Genomic DNA, 18,892 nt, shown 5'->3' with positions numbered 1-18,892 from the left:
ACGGATAATTGTCAAAATGATGAAGCAGTAAAATCACACACAGACAGCAGTTGCAGTATAGATATTGTTTTAGGAAACAGCTAGAAAGACTTAGGGCTTGTACTTATTTTCTTAGTTGGTTAGGGAAGGCAGTAATTCATGAAAATATAGTATAAGCACCAAAAAGAAAAAAATTCAGGAAGAAGAATTTTAGGCTCAAGTACCCTGCAAGCTCTGATTATCTATGCTCTCATATATTCTCCCTTATGATATATTTTTCTTAAATCAGGTGTTTGTGTAAATACTGCTTTAAAAGGGTCTTATGAGAGAGACAATATTATTGGTATTTTTGAAAGATGACTATATCTCTTGTGGGAATTTTGTTAATTTAAAAATTAACACAGGGTAAAGGCACAATTTGAAATTTCTGCTCCGAAACAATCGTTTCACTACACAAATGCAAATTTCAATCTATTACTTTCAGGGCTTGAGTTTTATCAGCTCTTCATCCTGGGCATGGGGATGAGGGAGTGAGATCTGTCTGCTCACTTGGATTTAACCACAGGCTGTCTGGATTGCTCCACGTTTTCTTTCACAAGGACACCCATGAAAACTGTGTTCTGTCTGTAGTGATGTATCTGAGTGCAAACAGGACCCTGTTAGCCATTATGTACCTATTAGCCCTGATTACCTTCTGATAGCTCCTCACCAGTTGGTTTCACTCACTTTGACAGATCTAGCACTTTGTTTAACCTTTAAACCAGTAGGGCAATAACACAGCTGACAAAAGGGGAGAAATAATTAAGGAAAACTTAGCCAGGGCATTTTAAAAATCTCTAACAAGGCAGATATTTCTGTTCAATTTGAAAACTTGTCAAGGGGTACATACAATTCCCCATAATTGTTGTAGCAAACTATTTTATAATTTTTGCTAGCTTCAATAATTTTAGCAATGTAGCTTAATCAAATTACTAAGTGCCTTACTTAAAAAAATGTCTGTAATTTACACTCTGGAGAACAGGTTTTAATATTTCAGCACTTCAAAGGATAGTAGTATTCAAGAGAACTTCATTTCTGGAAGGATCAGGAAGGAAATATACTTTTAAAATGTCTAAAAGCCTGGCAACAGTCTGAGTTTTACACTCTCTGAAAAGGCTGACACATGCTTTTGTAAAGTAACACAAGTAATAAAAAATATCTAGGTCCATATTATTAACAACTCTATGTATCAAAACATGGTCAACAATAATTAGAAGAAAACAAGACATCCCAAACTTCGTTGGTTTATATTTCGAAGTACTTTCTGCAAGCAGCTTCAGATAATAACTTGCTGGGGGAGGACTCAGTACTATGTCCTCTTTTGCTTCTTCTCCACATTCTCTAACATTAAGCCCACCTCCCAAGGACTGACCCCATCAGTATACTTACTTCACTTTGGATGCGTTTGAGTTGCTTTTGTGAAAGGGAACATCAGAACTCTCTGGGTATTCCTCCCATTAATCCAGATGCACAAAGCAGAGAATTGGAGAGTGCTTTATTGTTGCATGAAGATATTTAATTAAACTCGGAACAACTTTCAAATGAGAAAGTGCAAATAGTCTCTCCAGATCATTAATAATTTGGTAGTTTATAAGATATTAAATATAATGGGTCGATTATTTTCTAAAAATCTACTGAGAATGTTATAATCCCTCTTGCTTAACTATATTTTTTTTTTGCTAAGATAGTATCAACTAGTATAGGTGTGTTACCCTTGTCAGACAGAAGATATTGACATCAAGAAACATCACAATTGTCTTCTAATTATGTCTGACAACTAGTCTAATTTAGCATTCTTTCATACATCATTTATCATAAGCCTTAGTGTTTCCTGTTATCCATTCTTATGTTAATTGATTACTATCATGTTCTCTACTTCATGGTTGCATAAATATTTCCTAAGAAACAAGTTTGACATTTCCAATAGCTGAAGAACCCCAAATCATATTAAAACAACAATATTCTCAGTGCTGCAGACATATGCCACATTATTAATTTTAAACAGGATGTCACCAAAACAACTGAGGTAGAACATTATTTTAAACATTATTACTGTTGATCTCTGTAGTAGTATATATTTTATATTATAATGTGTGTAAAAGTCAGGATCTCTTAAGGAGTTTCAGTGAGGGAGGAAATCCTCCTCACAAATTATAGTAGGAAAGAAAGAAAATAAACATATAAATGTAGACAACAACTATTTTGCATTACTCTTAGTGCTGAAATGATTGTCATGGCTTAATCTAGGAGCTTGCATAGTACAGGTATAGAGAGAAGGAAGCCTTATGAAGTAATTAATACCAGAACAAAGGGGGGTGCTTGAGGACAGGAGGGTGGGAAGAAACATACTAAAATGCGTGTATAAAATGCTAAACTATCCAGAAATGAGAAGATTTGAGCTCCATAATAAGTAGTGCTAGATTATCCTGCTTGTATCAAATAAATTTGGAAATATTATATAGGGAAATTTCCTAATTAACAATGAGAATTTTGATCTCTGTGAAAAAAATTTGCTCCCACTTTGGGATGCAAATTCAATAATACTAGAGGTTACTAATATGTAGTCACCAAATAATATTAAAGTATGACTTATTTACTTGTTGAAGGTAAACAGTGTAAGAAACCAGGCTAGGAAGAGGTAATAGCCATCCAGGTCTGATGAGATTAGTTAGAGTCTGGGTTACAGCCTTGGCCACTGGCTCCCTAAAAGTAGTTGTGTATAAGCTGGATCTTAAAAGATGAGTGTGTGTTTAGGAGGACTGGAGGGAAAAAGAAGAGAAATGTTCTGGGTAGAAGAAATGAAGTTGGTATAAAGTAAAGGGGTATGGGGCTTTGGAAGAAGTTTTTAAAAAGCTCATGTAACTGAAATTTAAAGGATGAAGTTGTAAATGAGGAGCAAGGAGACCATGAAGGCTTCTTATGCCGTGTAGTAATGTTTGGACTTCATCCTCTGAGAGCTGGTGGGATGGGGGCTTTGGAGAAATTTAAGCAGCCATTTTGATCAAGCTTACATTTTAGGAAGATTGCGCTGAGTGTAGTGAATGGATTGGATGTGAGCAAGATTGAAGAAAGGAAGCAAAGAGGTGTCACTGTAGTGTTTTTGACAAAATATGATGATGGCCTGGTACAGGCTGGTGGCTGTGGGGAGAATCATAGCTATATGAGCTTAAAAGAATTGGTTACCTTGGCAATTGATTTGATGTTGTTGAAGAGGAGAGGTGGAAGAAAAGGCCCAGAATGAGACTGAGATAATGGACTTGGTGAGTGCCTAAAGGTAAAAGATTAAAAAACAAAAATGAAAACAGAGTTAGAAAGACTACAAAATTAAAAAAATAAAAAGTTATTCATTTTAATGGGGGAATTGGTTAAGATAGCTTGGTAGAAGAAGAATATAATAAAAACTGATTTAGACACATTTTATTACAGACGTTTGAGTAGGGATACTTTACAAAGAGCAACAACATGCACCCAGAGTCACACAAAGTGAAACATTAGATAACTAAAATTCTTCAGAAGAATCCAAAGAGAGTCATGACTAAACCTTACTTTTCAGTGTTAATGGGCTACTATATTGGAAGGGTTCTTTTGAGGAGGTGGAACAATTAGCAAGGCAACCACAAAAATATGAAAAATGGTCTACCTGTGGTTAGTGAAAAATCTAGGAAGAGAGTGTTAACTCTGTGAGGGGTCTTTGGTTCTCTGTTAGTTTTGTTACATCTGGATTCCTCTGGTTTTATGACATGAAGTCACCAAAATAATATACCAGTGATTATTGATTATCTGTCCAATATTCATTGACTTCATCCTTTTTACTAATAGAATCCTGATTTCATTCGTGGCAGCAGCATGCTCAGTTAAAATGTCCTCTTTTTTTAAAAATTTACATTATTTGATTGTTCTTCATTTAAGTTTCACCAGCCTTCTTTGAAGCTGTGTTTCTCAGGCTTCTTCGAAGCAGAAGCTGGCCATGTGATGTAGTCAGGGCCAGTAAGATATAAACAGAAGTTATTGGGTGGAGCTTTTTGTTAAATTCTTTAAAGGGGAAGTGAATTTAACTGTAATGGGCCTTTTTGTTTTTCTAGCCTGAAATGTTGGCATGATATTGAAAGAGGGGGTGGGAAGGAAGTTGAGCCATCTTGCAGTCGTGAGGGCAACAATCATATTCTAGCAGAGCCTGAGGAGAGTGATAGGAGCCGGGACATTGAAAAGGCTGCAGCTGCAACCACTGGCCCTGATGCCCCTATCTCTGGACTTTTCATTATGCAGCAAAAATAAAATTTTTAAGTTAGTTAAAAGCTAATTGGGTAGACTTAATATTTTTAAATGTTATTAATAACATTGCAAATTATAATAGTTTTGATTTTTGAATGGTCTCTGTGTGGAAGGCACAACACTAAGCTCTTTATGTGTATCAATTTAAGTGTATATAGTGCTTATAACCTTATAGATTACATGTTTTATGTCCATTTTATAGGTAAGAAAAAGACATGTAAGTAACTTTCCTAGAGTCACATAATTAGCATACTTACTATAGCTGTGGAAAGCCATAATTAAAATTGAAATCTATTTGATCCTACAGAACATTTTTAATTCCTCTATTCCAAGGCCCTTGTAAACCCATGAATAATTTTATATAGTAGGTAGCTGTTGGATTTATGTTCATTTTTGACTGTTTTGCTGTTACCAGTATCTGCTGCTGATAAAAGAAGAATCCCATTTAAAACAAGAATAAAACGCTCATTACTGGTAAATTCACCGAAGGAGATTGAGTCCAGTCTACATGCTTTCTGACATGCATACAAGTAAAGAGTTTTCATCAAAATCTCTTACAAACCCCACTGAACTCCTGACCATCTGTAGAGTTCAAACACAAACCGTAGTGGCTATCAATGTGTCTTAAGTCAAACTAAAAAAATGGGATACTATTATTACATAATTATATTTACTGTTCAGATATGTACATGTGCCATATGTGGACATATTTGTTCCTGTTACAGAGCTACCTGATCTCTCATCCTGCCATGCTAGGAATTTCTTAGATAATTTGTAGAATGGACTATTATCTGGAACTCATTATGAAGTTCTCAAACCGTACCTCTTAACTAAACCCAATTAGAAATTTATAGCAACCTGACAAAAGCTGTAGATAGTAAGATGGCATATAGTACATGTAACAGAAATTAGAAGAGCTGTTCCTAATAACATAGACACAAAGATAAGAAACTCTTGGGAAAGGGTCAGCAAGGCACAGGGAATGCGTATTACAGAAAACTATCAAATAAATTCAATAGTTTTAATCCCTGTTAAGTCTTGGAAGAAAGAGGACTACAATAATATCTGTGTCTATTCAAGCACATATACATATTCACCATGGAAAAGATCACCATAAAAAGAAGTTGAGTCACTGTGGTGTGAGGCATTCTTAATTATTTACACAATGGTCATGCCCAACCTCATGGTTGAAGGCACCGTAATATTAGCAATACTTGTTCATGTGCGCAAAATTGCAATCAATTATAACTGCAATGAAACCACAATGGTTGAGTAAATTCAAATTATTTTCTCAAAAGGAGATTTGCATTAGCTGTTGTCTTCATTCTTCAAGTTAGCATGGTCTGTACCTCTCCTTATGTGCACAGGATTTCATTCACACATGTAGAACAGAGTATTCATATGGTTACAGTAATTCAGTTGAATGACAGGGAAAAGAAATTTATGGCCATTACTTTTAATATACTTGAAGATTATTCATATATGCCCTTCTTCTGGGGAAAAAAGTATGAACTTGAGATCTAATCAAGCAAGTTGTCTTTGTATTAGAATCAGATATGAATCTCTAAATATAGACCTTGCAAATGATACAAACTTACAGTGGACTATTTAGTGGGTTTTCTCTCCAAAAATGAATTGCTGGGAAGGGTTTGTGACACTCAGGTATGCCTGTGTTTTAATTGGTGAAATAAGGCTAGGAAATTCCAGACATAGTTTTATTTTTTTGCATTACTTCCCTCAATAATCTAGATGGTTATACAAAACACAAATCCATAGCTTGAGGCCTTCTTGTAACTGCTGAATTTACATCAGGTTTCTTTTTACCCAGAAGAAATCCTTTCCTGAGATAGTTCATTCCTTTCTAGAAAAAACTTTCTATCAAATTTTACTTATCCATTGCATAAGTCTACTATTGCTGCTATAACAGAGCACTACAAACTTATAAAACAAATTTATTCTCTTGTGAATGAAGATCATAAGTCTAAAAATCAACGTATTGGCAGAGCTGGCTCCTTCTTGAATTCTCCAGGGGAGAATTCATTCCTTGGCTTTCTCAGTTTGTAGAGGCTGCTAGCATTTCTTGGCACATAGCAGCATCACTCCAATCTTTGATTTCATACTTACATCATTTGTTCCTCTCTCTCACCTCCTTGTTTTCTTCTTATAGGGACCTTGTGATTAAACTGAGCCCATCCAAATAATCCAGCATTAATCTTACCATCTCAAGATACTAAATTTAATCCTATCTGCAAAGTTCCTTTCATCATGTCAGGCAGCATATTTGCAGGCTCCAGGGATGGGGACATAGACATCTCTGGGGGCCCTTAGTCAGCCTACCACATCTACATAAATACATATTTTAGAATATTAAGTAGTAGTTACCTTTTTTGAAATTAATATGTCATCATTTTGTTTAAACCACAGACATTTCACCTTGTGATACTGGATCTGTCTTGATCCCCAGAATTCTAAAGAATAATGATATTCCTGTGGCTCCCTAAGAAAGAATAATGTTAGCCACAAGTTAAAACTGTGAGTGAGGTGACACAGAAATCCTGGGTCTTGGGACTGAGTCCGGTATTCAAAAGACTTCAAGGAGCACTGCAGTTGTCAAAATTCTTGGACTCCAACAAACAACATACCTTCTCATAAAAGTGACAGAGATGCTGTGGTCAAGAACTTTTGCTGATTTTTGAAGAGCTGTTTTGGAAGAAAAAATAGAGAATCTTGATGATTGCAAACTATTCCGGAGAGACTTCTGTTTTCATTGCATAGGTTTGCTTTACCATTTATAATTCTGCACCTGTTACTTGTGATATTTGTTTTTCTTATAGATATAATGTCATGATTGCATTTTACCTTTATTTGTTTTCTGTACTTTATGGAAAGAGGTGTTATCTATACTTTCTCCAGATACGCGGGTAACTGGATGGCCCTTGAGTGGGCCCCAGTGGGTTGTTTCAATGTCTGTAAACTGATGCTTTCTGGCCTGTTTCCTCCTTTGAAAGGGATGGGGATCAAAAAGTCAGCGTAGATATGTCCTGGGGTCAATTGTAGAAATAATCTTGGCACCTTATGTTTATAGAATCTTTTTTTAAAAAGTTGTGACCTAGTGAAATCTCATAGGGAACTTTAAGAATTTATGGTTCATTAAATAGGAACTTTTGCCCCCTTGGAAGTATTTGGAAGAAAGTTTGCAGTCACCCTCTCTCACAGAGTTGGAGGAAAAGATCCCTGAGCACATGCACCTCTGGCTACTGGTTTCCTTTGGGATCTCCTTCCTGCCAGTGGCACAACTTCTTTTCTCTTGCTGTGGAGAGTCCAGTAGAGAGAGCCCAGTCCACAAAAGGAGGTCGGCAGCTGCCTGGCTATTCTTTCAGTGACTGACTACAGTGCGGAATTTTGATACAGGGCCTTACAAATAGGAAGCCCAATTATACTTAGTCCCAGACTATGTTTTCCAACACATATTTACCATCAATAAAAGTAAAATAAATATGATCTTTTTATTTCCACTGTGAAATCTCAATTGTTTCTGAAGAGAAAGATTTGATAAATTGGTACAGATGTCCCAAAAGGGAGGGCTAAAAATTGCTGCACCTAAAAACTCATCTTTCACAATTTAAAATTTGAAAGTATATCATTTTTAAATTGCCCCATTTTCATTATAAATTCTTTATTAACATCTTCTTTCAGCTGTCTCTCTCCCTCTCCTGAACCACTCTCACCTCTTTTCTCTCTCTCTCTCTATCACACACATACACACACATGCACAGAAACATACACATGACAGAAGCAGAGCAGACAAGTTGGACAACTTAATTATTTTGCATAATAAATTTGTTTTGGTTATAATCACACTCTTGGGTCTCTAGGAACCTGAAGAAGTATTATGTTTATCATTCATTCTGGTTCATCCATTCATTCTAATCATTTAACAAATGTTGAGTACCTACAATGCAGCAGGCATTGTCTAGGTGTCTTTAATATTTTGATAAATAAAAGAGAAAAAGATCTCTACCATCATGGAGCTCATATGTCTTCAAAGAGAGTCAGACAGTGAACAATACCCATAATAAATACCTAGTTTACCAGGTATTTATTTGCCAAGTGACAAAATCTATGGAAATAGGCAGAACAGGGATTGAGGGGGGCAGGACAATTTGTGGCATTCAATAGAGTGTTAGAAGGGTACATATGTGCATGTGTACAGCAGTGAGGGGTGGAGGCAGAGGTGCTAATAAAGAGGAAGTTATAGGCAAGCAGGAGCACAGCAAAGGTGTTTGGCTAGGATATGGCATCTTTTCATGACAGGAAAGTATGGGCAAATTAGGAGCTCATTGTACTCACCAAATATGTTTGAGACACATATCCTGCTACTATTATAGCCCTTCACTGCTTTTATTTTCATATTCCTAAAATGTCTGAAAGCCAGTTTGGCAGATATTAACGGTATGATGGAAGGAATCCAAGATTATTCAAGGGATTTTCAATTTAATCTTGGAGTTCTGCTTCCAACTACTATGAGATGCTGGGCAAGTCACTTAGCCTTTTGGGTCTTGATTTCTTTATTTGTAAAATAAGACAGTTGTCCATATGATCCCACTTAACTCCTTCCTTCTTGGAGACAATGGAGGAAAACAGGAAAATGAGGTTGCAATGAGAAGGAAAGAAGGGAATAAAAACAAAAGCAAATAAAACCAGAATGGAATTTTTGGACAAAGGATGAAAAAAAAGAAGACAAACATAAAAGTAAGTATACCAATTTAATGTAGATGAAACTGTAGACACCTGAGCAGTCACCTTTTCCCCAGTGACACTTTTAGAAAGCTACTTTTGCTGAAGTGTGTACACAGAGAAAATCCCTGGAGGAATTTCTCTCTGCATATGGGTTTCTGGAGTCTCAGGTGGGATTTGGAGTGCCTTTTGTTAAGGCTGAGATGAAGTTATGGTATTCATTTTTATATTTTAGATGTAAAGATTAAATAAGCTTTGTATTTTGATAATCTATCCACCTTGGATAACAGTAATATAATGGGGAAATAGAATTCAAACAATTAGGAGTATATTTTTATAATCCTACTTGTTATGTGTCTGTGTCTTAATTAATTTTGACATCATCCTAGAGTGTATCTGTTTTCAAAGAGATTAACATTCAACTTTTTATCAGGCTTATGTATTTCACTTCATAGATTTTTCTTAACAAACTCTTTTCTCCCTTGCTTGGCATCTTTCTCCCTGCTAGCTATTTTCCCATTTGTTAGCATCGATATCTGAAGGGGAGATAAGGGGAAAAATAAAATATAAATCATTTTATTCCTATAAACTGTTGCAAAAACTGGTAAAGGGTAGATGTTGAAAGCAAAGGCCAAGTAAAGTTTAAGTTACAGAGGAGGAGAGATAAAGTTTTTCATATATTGTACATTAAAATTGTTCCCACATAGCAATAAGGGCATCTGAAATATTATGAGTTCTGTATGGCAATTTGGCATAAAGAGAGAATGGTATACAGGACAGAGGTGGAGGGTTAAGCTTTTGAAAGGAGTAGGGTACCACTTCCCAAAAAAGGTGTAATAGTGAAGGTGGATAATAATAGGTACATGTTGAGAGGGGGAAGGTTGGGGTGTTGAGATACTGGATGCTCAATGGACTCCATGTGCTCTGAAAAGGAAGAGGCATACCAATCTTCTTAGAGAGAGTTAGGAGGAAGTTTGAAGAGAATGTGAAGGGATCGGATCAGTGGATGTGAGGACTAGAAAAAGAAGTCAAGTAAGATATAATCATTGTGGGTAGTGTTGAAGAATTAGGAGTTCCTAAATTTGTCAGATTAACAGTTTAGTCATGAGATATTTTCCAGATGCCTTCAGCAGCCTAGGAGCAGGAGCAGATAAAATAGGTATAAATGTCAAGGTAATCCCTGATTAGGGATTTGCAGGATGGATACAGGCTAAGAGTAAGGGAAGGAGAAGAGGAGGAAGAGATGGATCTGAAGTGAACTTAACCGCATCATCTCATTAAATCAGCAGTCTTTGGAGACAGCAGTTTCTCAGTAAACAGATTATTTGTCAGATGTTGGGCCCAATTTAAAGGTGAACAAAGTGAGGCACACAGCAGCTTTTCCAAAGTGGCAAAAGCCAGTGTTTGAGCCACATCTCTCTGATTCCAGGAAGGTGTTCTTTTCTACTATACTTTACATGTAGAGGGTGACTGCATTGGGGGTTTGGGTAATATTTTCACTAAAATTGTAAACAGTAAGGAAGGTAGGTGGAGTTGGACACAGACATAGGCAGGACTTAAAGTGTTGGAGAATTTACTGAGTTTAAAGAGTGGATTTTAATACAATAGCAGGAAAGGTAAATTACGACCAGAATGGAAAGAGTAGGAGATCCCATTAAAAGTGGTAATAAGGTCCAGGGTGTAGCCCAGATGCTGAGTTGCGGAAGTGGAATGGAGATGGACCTGGAGTAGAAGATCTTATGGGAGAAGAGTACAAGTAATGATGGACTCTGTTCTTGGTATGGAAATGACTCAAGAAGATGGCTGGAGTTGGGAAGGATTCCAAATCAGGTACCAAAATGTCAGTGAATGTGGAGTTGGGCAGAGAAGTGGGGATGGTAATCTGGAGGCCTCTTGAGAGCAGAATGTAGTCCGGCCTTGTCTTTGGCCTCCAGCCTGATCCCTGCATAAATCATGAGCTGGCAGTCTATAATGGTTATTAGTGATCTCCTTTAGGTCTATAATATTAAATTTCCCGTCATCTTAACCATACTGCTTCTTCATGACTTGTACTTTTTCTCTCCGTCTCTACATTCAAACTCTTCACTTATCACTCTGCCCATCCCCAGTGGTATGGGACCTGCTTTCCTTGTCTTCAGACCTCAGTTAAAAACAAAACAAAACAAAACAAAAGAAACAAAACACAAAAACTCTACTGAGGGGGCTATGTCCCTTGTGGTTCTGGTTTCTGTGGGGTAGAAACTCCAGTCCTAGCTTTTACTCCAAGTCACACCCCTGACTGTGTTCTACAGAATGGTATACTTGGAGGGTGGAGCTCCAAAGACCAACTGGCCTGAGTGAAGTAGCAAACAATATTCAGGCTGATTCAGAACAAAGAGTGCCATCTATTGAAAAGACCACTTAGCTCTCTAGTAATTATTCGCTGTGGAGTTATCATGAAATAGGCTCCAAATAGCCTTCTGGAAATTGAATGGGGGAAAGGATGAAAAGGCTATAGCAAAGTAATTCTACTATATGGTGACAGAGATGGAAGTTAAGGTCAACCCTGAACCACAGAGAACAAAGTCTCTGAGATTGTTTTCCTTCCTGTGAGATGTTTGAGAAGTTTCCAATGGAGAGTCACTTAATGAGGAAGTAGCGCTTTATATTATTAAAGATGAATATTTAATAATATGTCTGAAAGAATAAAATGGTTTTAAGGTGAAAAATGGACCGAATGCACTGGGGATAAAACAGAACTGAGTTGTACATGGAGGTAAGCAATCCTATTCCCGGACAGCAAGGCGATGGGACATGAATTCATAATGTACAGTGGTCCAAGCAGATTGGTTAGAGAGCAGCGACCACATGCATTTCACAGGGAATGTCTCTCACCCCGTTGCCACTTTTTTCAGTGCTCCATATGCTAGATTGCAGCTACAGATTTAGCCCTTTTGCCCAAAGGCATCTGAACCTGTGAAAGCCTAGCTGGGGCACTTGTCTATTGTCATTGACAACTTGTCAATTTACTTCCAGGCAAATAACTCAATAAACATGATAAGTAAGGCAGATAAAACAAGAATTCTTTCACACTTTGCAACTTTACTGCAAAATGGCTTATTTTCCATAAATGTGTGAAATCTCCCCTCTGAATTGGGACTGTGCATTGAACTTTAAAACTGTTTAGAGACAGCACAAGCATTTCACAATTCCTGTCGTAATAAGATGAATGTTAAATATTAAATGTGCATTAAAGTGATAAAATAAAAGATTTTCAAAGGTTCACTAGCATCAACATATTTCTCTTTGATTTTCTGAGTAATAAAAGTTAAGTTTGACACTAACTCTCCAAAAGACAAATGTTTAAACACTGTCTTCTAAATTGACATTCCATATATTTTATATTAGCTATTATCTAAACCCTATGTCAGTTTAAGGAAAAAAAAAAGAAACAGATACAGTAACCATATCAGTATTAAATTCACAAAGCCAGGAAGTGGTATGTTAGCATTGTGGTTTGTACTGTAATGAAGTGGCTTTATTTCTGATATTTATAAACCCTTCTATTTCTAATGTACTGTTTAAATATTGAAGCTAATTGTTAATTCTTTTAGGTAAATATTTAAGTAGATAATAATTTTGAAATATATTAGTCTCTAAGGCAAAGCAGTCTGTTTATATGTAGTTATTTATAAAATCATACTTTTAATGAAGTCATGTTCCCTGGATTCAATTCCCTGGTAATGAATTTGATTTTGAGCTTCTTGCTACAGTATATCATCACAGAGTTATACTTGGTGTCCTACTGATTTTCCCCAGGTGATCCTCTGTGACACCAAAATCTGAATTTTGGGTAGACTGAAAATGGAAGGAAAACAGGGGGGTATGAAATCCTATGATACAGGCCCAGATTCTGCATTCCAACTGGGGCTTCCTTTTTTGACCTTTGCCCCAAGACACAGAGCACATTCCCAGCATTTGCAGTTGAGAGTTCGGGGTCATAGTTCCTCTCCCCTCCCTTTTCCCCTATTTCTTACTTACTGTAGAATATTTATAAACAGGAGCACATATGCATCTGTTACATAACAAATGGCTTTTGGGAAATGAGAGGAGAAATTTAAAAGACTGCATAAAAAGGAGGACTAAAACAAATCTGTGATAAGCAAAAATGCCTCAAAATAAGACCCGTTTGTTCAGGGCCAGTAGAGTTCAGTGGAAAACTCCCTGAACTGGTGGACCACAGACTTGGGTTCAGATAATGTTGGCACTAACGCTGACCCTCGGGAAGCCTGTCTTTATTCCTGACAGTGTGGGTCAGTTTTTCCCCAGTGGGAGGGAGAGCACTGTGCTGGCTGTGCTGCAGGCCCCTTCACATTTTTTCTCTTTTCGAATAGAGATTTCCTGTCAGATTTTTAAAAGGAAGAAAGTCTTCTACTGCTGTATAAAGGGAAAAAAGAAAGAGAGAAAAAGAAAGGTATTCACAGCCATATCTAAAATTATATTTATTATGTGAATAATACATTCAGAAGATATAATAATAATTTAATTCATAAAAATTCTCCCCACATCATGTAGATTAAGAGGACTGCTGTGCTTGCTTTGAAACAGGGAATGAATATATTAAGAACTTCATCACCTGATTTTTGTGTGAATGTGGAGAGGATACATATCTGTACCTATGAGCCTGCGTTTTAAACATTACTTTTTCTGTCACATATTTTCCCCAGCCATCTTGTCATATAAGCCATGGATTTCTAAGTATTATGTATCTATGACCAAAAACAACTTAACAGAAATCTAATAAACTACAGATTGTTTTTTTTTCACATGGCTATGTGATGTTCTAATTTCTATATTCTGGTATCTTGGGTTCTTTATAACTAATTTATCATCTTGGCAATTGGCTGTTACATAGAAGCTGGCCCCCTTCCTCCCCACTCCACACCCATTTTAACTCATCATTGCTATCCTTTATTTATGCAGTGTTCTTTTTCCCCTCAGTGTCATGTATTTCTCCCCATGAAGATAATCCCTGTGTCTGGCCCAATTCTCTAATCTGTCAAGGTCATTTTTGAATTTTAATCTTTTTTTTTTAATGCTGGCCATTCAAAACTAATCTGGCATTCTTGGCATGCTAATGAGCACACATCCATGATATAATACAATTGCCTAAGTATTGTTACTTGGGAAACCCGGGAAAGAGAACAACAGCAACCCTAGGAGTCAATGTTCAGGAATATTTGTTGCAGAAGATTTTCCACAACCAGAGATTATAAGAAGTTGGAAGAGAAGCAGTGAGTCAAATTAAGGGAGGCAAATAATTATTGGGGATTATAGTCAAACAATATGAGAGATGGAACAAAAGAAAACAGAAAGGAGGAAAAGTCACAAAACACCACATTGTATACCTTAAATATATACAATTTCTATTCATCCATCATACCTCAATGATGGCTGAGGATAAAAAGAGGATAAATAAGGTATAAACCAACTGCATTTTGGTGACATCAAGATACAAAACCTGATATTTAACATGCGAGTTTAGAAGGTATTTAATTTGAAGCATGTTGTTTCATTCAAAAACACAGCAAAGAAGCTGCTTAGTGCTGGACGTCAATTAATATTCTTACAAAGGATTGGCAGAAAGCCACAATGGACGTCTAGTCAGAGACAGTGTGTCACACTACTGTTGACTGTAAAATTAATTACCATTTCTAAACAATAACTCTGTAATGCATATTCTTTCAGGCATACTATACTGCCCTCCTAACAGTAAAGGTTATAAATAATTATGTTTTTTAAAAAAATACTCCCTAGAAATCACAAGCAAAAATATTAACAATCCCAATAATAACGATAAAAGAACACTGTGTGTTGTGGGACAAGTCGACATTGTGAAGACAGGATTGAATATTAAGAAGTGTCACCTACCTAAAGTAAGTGTTAGACATTCGCATGATGGCATCAGCTGCTGATCTAATGCATCTGGAGCTGCCCTGTCACTAAGGCATTGCTAACCAAGGCAGAGACACAGACAAAGCTGCTTTATCATTAATGTCAGTAAAAGGGTCTGGAGGAAAAATAGAGTCTCTGGAGACCTGTCTGGACTTCTTGGAGCCTGGACAACAGTCCTTTCCAACAAGAATCTTTTCCAACCCAATAGCAGCTGTAACAAAGAAAAAAGGAAGGCATTGACTTGAGTTGTCATTAAGTTCAAAGAGGTGAGAATAGTAGCCCATGATGAACCTTTATAGTCAGAGTTATTAATGGGGAATTCTTTTTTATGGCTTTCTGAAAATACCACGTTTATGAACAGTGCTAAATTATCCTGGGTTATTGTTTGGCATGTGTTGACCGGTCAGTTTTAAGCTGCTAAATTAAAAAATCTTTTTATGTCTGTGAAAGAGAAGAGTACAAATTCTTCCTCAGGGTTGTAGCATATAGATTTAAAATAGCACTATCAATCTAGGAAAATATAGCTCTGGCTCTTGGTTGGGTACAGACTGGTTCAAGGATCATATTCAATGAGAAGTTATTAATGTTACAGAGGCAACCTAAAAGGACACATCAAATGTTCTGCAGAGTCTGTCTAGGGTGGTAATATTTAACATTTTATCAGTGACTTGGATGATAAAATATGGAACATGCTCATAAAGTTTCATGGAAAACTCTAAGATGGGAGAGGTAACATGAACCTTGGTATATCTATTTATAATTCAAGATAACCTTGAAAAGTCATATTAGGAGAGGAGTCATTAATGATCAGGTTTATGTCCATTGAGTAGCCTCACAAAATGAGGTTTGAATGATTGTCAAAATGAGAGAGGGGGACCGGGTACACAAACATGAAATGCCCTAAAAACAACTAACCTGGTAAATACAAGTTCTGCTGGAGGTAATCACATAAAATAATAGAGAATGTAAATGATGTAATACACAAGATTATTAAGTATTTTGATGCTTTGTAATTTAAGGACAATAGAAACAGATTGAAGACTGCTTGATAAAGACAAGAATTAAAGAACTATAAGAGAAAAAGGGAATACCTATGGTTCCTGATCATAAGGAATTGAGACCAAAGAGTGACCTATTTATAGTTCATTGCCAATAACTTGTTTTTTCTTTGTCAAAATAACCTAGATGTATTGTTTCTTTTAGATACACTTCATGATTTTCTCTTCTCAATTCCTTTTCTTTCAATCATCCTTCTAGTTTTGTTTCATTCACAAATTTTGCATATGGTTTATGCCACTTATAGCCCACTTGTTTACATATGACTGCTGTTGAACACCCACCTATAATTTGTTCAAAGGATTCACCAATCTTATCCTGATTGGCTACTGTCAGGGAGGGTATTTGATTGGTCAGTGCAGAAAGTGACAGTGGAGCTATAATCATGGCTTATTCTGAGATGTTTTGAGGGAGTAATATTCCATATAGATGTTTTCTTTTTACCAACACTGGTTTGCATTTATTATTCTTCCTGATGCTGTAAAAAATGTATGTAAAGAATGAGACATTGAGAACCTGTGCCTAGGTAATAGATGACAAGCATGCATCGAAGTGTGCACATTGGAGGGGAATAAACATTTAAAGTTTCACATAGCAGATTTAGAGCAGTAGAAGAGCAATAAAACCCCAGATGTTAAAGACTGTTTAAAGTGTGAACTTAAAACAATGGTAGAAAGACTTGAGATATTCTTATTGCTTTTTCTTTCCCAATAAAAGAATAATCCACTTATGTATGCCTTTATATCAGTGGTTCTTAGCATTGGCTACCCATTGTAATCACATTACCAATTTTTTAAAATTCTCCTTGCCTGCATCTTTTAAATAGCAGAGATTCTGACATAGCGGGTCTTGGGTAGTGCCTGCAATAGGGATTTTAAAAGCTCCCAGTGATTCTAATGTGCAACCAGGGTTTTGAACTACTGAGCAATACCATGTCTCACACCATGTGGCCAGGGGCCAGTGACAACAAATTATTGGTGGCAACATTTCTGGACTTCTTAGAGTACTCCCGTCCTCATGCTATGCCTCTAGTGATCTTCCTCTTAACTCCTGACACCTTGGATTTGTTTCCATGTTTGCTGCCCTGTTCTCACCTAGGTATAATGGTAGATTTTGTCTTTTTCAGTTTTCACCTGAGAAATTTCCTCTCATTTTACTCAGTTCTTAAAACATTGGCATTGTTCTGCTCGCTGGCTTGGCTTATCCCTGGAGAGTGAGACCAGAGAGTAGTAATATTCCAAAACAGCATGGAACAATGTGAGATGCAGAACCACTCAGGTCAATATGTGGGCTGATTTAAAACTGTCAGTGAGCAAAACAGAACAAGATTATGAAGAGAAAAATATATGGGCAAAACCATGGTCCAGATGTATCCCTAAGTTTTGTATTGCTAAGGTATTACTTCCTTTATTAATACCAAGAGTCTATATTATTTGCAGTTTTCTCATGTACATATCTATGCTTAAGTAAACTGTTTAGCAAAGTACAGTGTTCATTTCATCATATTTCATTGATCATCCTCCGACCAACCTATTTTTTAAAATTATTTAAAAATCTAATCCCAAGATAAATAGCCTTTTACATTTCATTAATATTGTAGATCATGTGGACTCAAATGATAACTTAAGTCAAAATTCTGGAGTCTGGAGTTGCAGGCTAGGATGAAGCATACATTACAAAATGGCATCTTCTCAAGGCTGGTTCCTTCCTGGTTGTACCAGGTGGTATAACTGTAGTTCTGTTAATATATCTTAATAGCAATTTTAACAACAGTCTCATATCATACCAGTGAAATTGCAGCTTCTTTGATTCAGATGTCAAGTTAGCAAATACTCCTTTGATATCATCAACAATGCTTCATTCAATGCAATCTATGTAATCATTATCCAATAAAATCTTAACACTTAAGGTTTGTGTTTCTCCTAAATTATTTCCATTCTTCTCTCTCATCCTTTTTGAATCTCTTTTCTTCTTCTTCCATGCTACTGTCACATATTTGCTTATTTATTTGTATTCTTCCTGCTTCAAAGGGAGAAATTTGGTTGATATCCTTAGAATTTCAGAGAGTAACTTCTTGAGACAGAGGTTCAGCTTCTTATCTTCTTGAGTAAGCTTTGGCAGTTCAGTAAAATTATCTCCTGATGATCAACATTCTAGATTGTTGGCCGCCTGCTTATCTTGCTGCAGTTCATCCCCAGGGAGGATCCGTTATGTAGTAGATAAGGTCAGCTGGTTTATTTGGCATAAAATCTGGGCTCCAAGCATTCTCACCTTATAATATAGCTAAGTGGGCATTATTCTATTTTAATCTTTATATTGTATATGAGTTTTTACTCACAAATTGTATTCATTCACTGGAATGTATCTATGACTGTAATAAACTTTAACACCAATCAGCATTAGAGTTATTACCAACCTTGCCAAAAGAACCCAGTTTCTTCCAAAGGATTGACCTCAGCAAAGAGTCTTAAGGTTAAATATGAGTGACATCTTTTGTTCTCTTTAGCTGGTCCAAAGTGAAGGCAGGCTAATTTTCTTTATATTTTTTTCTTCATACTTTCTGTATGGAGAAAAAGACTTTCTGTCTTTTTTTGCTTTTTTATAATTTAGTTTTTCTTTTGTTAATAACTCACCATTCTCTGTTGATTCATACTTACAACCTAGAAGATAGTCTAAAAATTAATTTTAAAAAGTTTTGGATATTTTTACCATCCTACAAAAATGTGCATCTTAGGAGGTACCTATAGCAGACATTCCTAACACAAAATAAGAATGCTTTAAAAGAAAAAATGTGAGATGCTGTGGTAAGTTCTTATGCTCAGAGGCTTCTGCTCAAGTAATATTGTCAGTTGTCCTTTCAGAAGGCAGAATTGGC

Source organism: Phyllostomus discolor, chromosome 3 (assembly GCF_004126475.2).
Source record: "Phyllostomus discolor isolate MPI-MPIP mPhyDis1 chromosome 3, mPhyDis1.pri.v3, whole genome shotgun sequence".
Taxonomy (NCBI): Eukaryota; Metazoa; Chordata; class Mammalia; order Chiroptera; family Phyllostomidae; genus Phyllostomus; species Phyllostomus discolor.
The sequence above is the reverse complement of the archived record's forward strand: the minus strand, read 5'-3'. Positions refer to the sequence as shown.